Here is a 4,822-nt window from a genome sequence, read left to right as displayed (position 1 = left end):
TCCGTCCCAATATTATTGTCCACGGACAAAAAACACACAGATTAAGAAAAGCATTAATTACCACTAACTTTATATAATGAAATGACAGTTTTGTCCTTACTTTGCATTTAATGTTTAGTTTGTTAAGTAATAGTGAGGGGGTATTTTGGTAAAAATGTTATTTATTTTTATAAGTGGACTATTATTTTGGGACAACCCGAAAAGGAAAGATGGACTATAATTTTGAGACGGAGGAAGTATATGAAAATAATATTTGTGTGAAACATGAAGATGTTATGTAAGTAAATGTGGGTTTGGTTATTTATTTATTTATTTTTCTATATGTATTGTTTCATAGGAAAAACGAAATAGAAGTTGACTAACGAAATAGAAGTTGATTTTTTTTCGTATGTAAGTTATTTATCTTAAACTATATTAATTTTATTTTTTAGTATATTAATTTTTTTTATTATTTTAATTTTTTTTATCTTACTCTTTAAATTTAACATAATATATTTAAATTATTAGGTCATATATATGTGTTGTATGTTTGATATTTGAAATAATCATAACTAGAAAGGTTACCCCCGCTACGCGGGGGCCAGAAGCTTTCAATGTTGTTTCCGAATTGATAAATATGACAGACATCGAAAGTGCAAGGATAAAAAGTCCGGGCTTTGCCCCGGACCGTTTTTTTCATGTTTTTATGAAAAAATGTAAAAGTTTTGACTGCAATGACCAGAAGTGTCAAAATGGCTAAAGAATTAAAGGGGTAGGAATTAACAACTTTTTAGAAAAGGGATCAAAGTTGTCAAACCGTTAAAGTTTTGTGGCCAAACTTTAAATATTAAAAGGTTCCAAAAAAGTGTAAAAATATTGATTGCAAGGACCAAAAGTGTCAAAATGGGTAAAGAATGAGGAACAAAGTTGCCAAAAAACATCCAAATTTAGTATCCCTAACTTTGAAGCCAAACAATAATACAGGGACCAATTCTATCAAAAAAATGTTCACTATTCATTTTCTTCATAACTTTAATATATATATATATATATATATATATATATATATATATATATATATATATATATATATATATATATATATATATATAATAATGATCAAAGTTAAAAAAATAAATAAATAATTTATTTTTTATTAATTAATCATAACAATAACTAAAAATAACATTAAACAAATATTTTATTTTATTTTGTTTATATGCAACATAGGATAGAGTATTATAATTCCCTTAACCGACCGCCTCTTTGAGCCGGATCTCCATTCCAACCGTTGGGACCGGTTTCGAACCGGTTTACGTCGAACCGGTTTTTCGAGAACGGGTAATCTGCCCGTTTTTTTGTCTTATTCTACCGGCTATATAGTCGTTTATGGCTGTTGCAATCTCGTTTTTGGATCCCTTTTGACCATATTCACCAATATTTGATGGTATAAATAGCTAGTAGATGTATTGGGTTAACCAAACCTCAAAAAATCTCTCTTAGATCAAAAAAACGCTCTTAATTCAAGCAATGGATTCGACTTATGTTGGTGTTGGAGATTCTTCAAACAATCTTACCGTTGTTAGCATCAAAGAAACAAATATAAATCCGACTATTTGGTGCACTTTTGATTTGTGTGTAATGTCGAGCGGTCCAAGAAAAGTGCGATGCAAGAAATGTGGTGTTTTTTTCAATGAAGATAGGAATTCGACATTGAAAACTCATATGACCAAGAGATGCCCCGCGGTGAAATTTGGGCTGGGACATAATCAAACAACATTGGCGAACGATACAACATTGTGGAGTTGCGATTTGGCTAAAGTTTGAGATAGGATGGTGAAGTTCGTGATTTAAGAACGCTTGCCTTTTGACCACTTCGACAACAAACAATTGACTTCACTCATCCAAGATACTCTCCAACCACGATATTGTCATGTGAGTCGTACTTCTATTAGACGTTATTGTATTGAAATGTGGAAACTTGCAAAAATGAAATGATTTTAGGATTTAAATCTTTAGAAACCGGTGTGAATTTAACTTGTGATGTTTGGACGGCTCCTCACGGTTCACCGGATGCGTACCTTTGTGTTACCCTTTATTCGATTAATCCAAATAATTGGGTAATGATGAAGCGTACGATTACGTTTGAATTGTTTGAGTATCCGCACACCGGTAGAAATTTATTTAAAATTTTAGATTGTGTGATCAAAATTCATAAACTTGAAGGAAATGTTTTTTCTATATCTTTTGATAATGCATCAAAAGATATAGACCAATTTGTGATGGTGTTTTTTTTTCATAGTCGATGTGTTGTACATATCATTAATTTGGTTGTGCAATATGGACTAACTAGTATTGAAACTATAAAATATAGTTTCAAAGACATGCTAAAAGATATTTTAGTTCTAGTAATGCTCGATATCATAATCATATGCAATTTTGTGCCGATGCGAATGCCCTCTTTTTAGGTCCAAAATGGGAAAATAATACCCGATGGAACTCCACTTGCAAAATTTTTGAATGTGCCTTACATCAAAAAGATACTTTAAAAATGTTTCATGACAACCTTGAGGACCATTATAAGGTTACAGCTTATCCGGAATCAAGTTGGGATACTATCAAACTTGTTACACACATGCTTGATGTTTTTAATAAAGCAACTACTTTTTTATCGGAGGTTTATTATCCTACAAGTTGTTTAGTTTTAAAACAATTTTTTTTTAATTTGTGAGAAAATAAATGAGTTTGAAATGAGAAGCACAATGCTTGCTAATATGGTGAAACCCATGAAAGCAAAGTTAAAAAAATATTTTGAAGAAATGCCTCAAGTTATTACTTGTTCTGCCGCTTTGAATCCGACTCTAAATGGGGGGGTTGAGACTTTAATTGAAAATATTTGTTACGATTTGGGTTTATTGGATAATGACATGGATTATGCATCAAAGGAAGTTTCAAAATTTAACAAAGTTTTTCAAAATTTGTTTAAAGTTTATTTAACAAAATATGGTTCAACAAACATTCATGACATGATGCAAAATACGGGGGCATCCAGGATCCACTTCTCACCAAAATAACGAAACAATTCGGCTCTATAATACTTTGATGAATGAAAATTCCAAACGAGCTTGGTCTAACACCCCTAGTAGCGAGCTCGGAAGGTACATTGGTTCCGATTTCTTCTCACAAATGAGTGTTCAAGAGTTTGAAATTTTTGATATTTTGGCTTGGTGGAAAGGAAAGGAAACCCAATTTTCGATTCTAGCTGCTATGGCCCATGATCTACTAAGCTCAAGCTTCTACGGTAGCTTCGGAATCGACGTTTCTTTTAGTGGCAGGGTTATATCACCAAGAGGAACAAAACTCACCCCTTTGTCGGTGGAAGTGTGCATTTGCTTGAAATGCTACCTTGATGGCGTGGAATGGATACAAGACATGAAGGACTAGAAGGCACATCGTTGCATGCCAAACCACGAGTAAATGAGGAAGAAGTAGCGATGGGAATGTCGGTGCCACTCACCCTAGAAGAGCTCGAGTATGAGAGAGGATTGCGTAACGACATGGCGGATGATGAATAAATACAATGACTATGGACTTGGAATGAAGACAACAATGTTTTATATTTGAAGATGTATTGGTTTGACAATTTAGATGTTTTGTGTTTTTATGTTTGAAGTTGTATTATGTATTTTCAATATAAAAAACAAACAAAAAAAATGTTGAAAATTGTTCCAAAAAAATGTGTTGATTCAAGTTGAACAATTTTGTGCAGACATTATGTTTTTGTACATATACACAAACATCAAATTTAAAACCAAAAAAAAAAACATCAAAAAGTATGTATATTATTAAACAAGAAAAAAAATTGACATATATATATATATATATATATATATATATATATATATATATATATATATATATATATATATATATATATATATATATATATATATATATATATATGGACGTGTATGTGTGTATTAGGCATAAGGCATTATGCCTTCCAATTCCTTCCCCCAAAAAAACCTACTTTGAAATGCATTTTTTTTGGTTAACCACATAACAAAGCACTACGATCTAAACAAAAAAAAAATCATTCTTGTTTTACACTTATTATCCAAAAAAAAACCTTATATGCGTCGAACCGGTTTATTCTGAAGAACCGGTTTCGGTAAAACCGAACTGATTTACATAAGTTCGGATTTTTTTTTTGTGGTGGAGTGGTTTGAAACTAAACCGGTTTCCGGATGAACCGGTTTTGACTTGGTTGACCAGAACTGAACCGGTTTTCTAAACCGGTCCGGTTCAGAAAAATAAAAACGGTTGTGCACCACTAGTGACAATGCAACATTATTATTAGAGCATTGGGTAAGGACCGGTGTTATAACGTCTTCTTACATGCCACATCAACCTTAACACCACCATAACACCATGTAGGAAATGGTGTTCCAATGTTATAACTTGTTAAGAGGTAGAAAAAGGTAGAGAGAGAAAGAGAGAAGGAGGAAGAAAAATGATTTTGATTGGTTTTTATTCCCGTTTCAAGAAGTGGTGACGGGCACGAGAAGTGCCATAACGAGAAGAAACGAGAAGGGGGGGCGGTGTTCCCCCTGTTATAACACCGTTTTTGGCTTCCACCTCAGCCACAACGAGCACCAGATGTGCCCACACCGTATCCTCTTAAGGCTTGCCACCAAAGTTGGGCCTAAAAAGCCCCATAGGACCATAATAGACTAAAAGTCTCGTTCGCCATTTTCAATCTCTTATGGGATATTCGTAGAAATTATACAGGAAATTGACAAAACCAACCATTAAATAATAGGCATGTTTGCAATGCCATATT

The sequence above is a fragment of the Lactuca virosa genome, chromosome 8, assembly GCF_052849685.1.
Source record: "Lactuca virosa cultivar CGN04683 chromosome 8, Lactuca_virosa_CGN04683_v6, whole genome shotgun sequence".
Taxonomy (NCBI): Eukaryota; Viridiplantae; Streptophyta; class Magnoliopsida; order Asterales; family Asteraceae; genus Lactuca; species Lactuca virosa.
The sequence above is the reverse complement of the archived record's forward strand: the minus strand, read 5'-3'. Positions refer to the sequence as shown.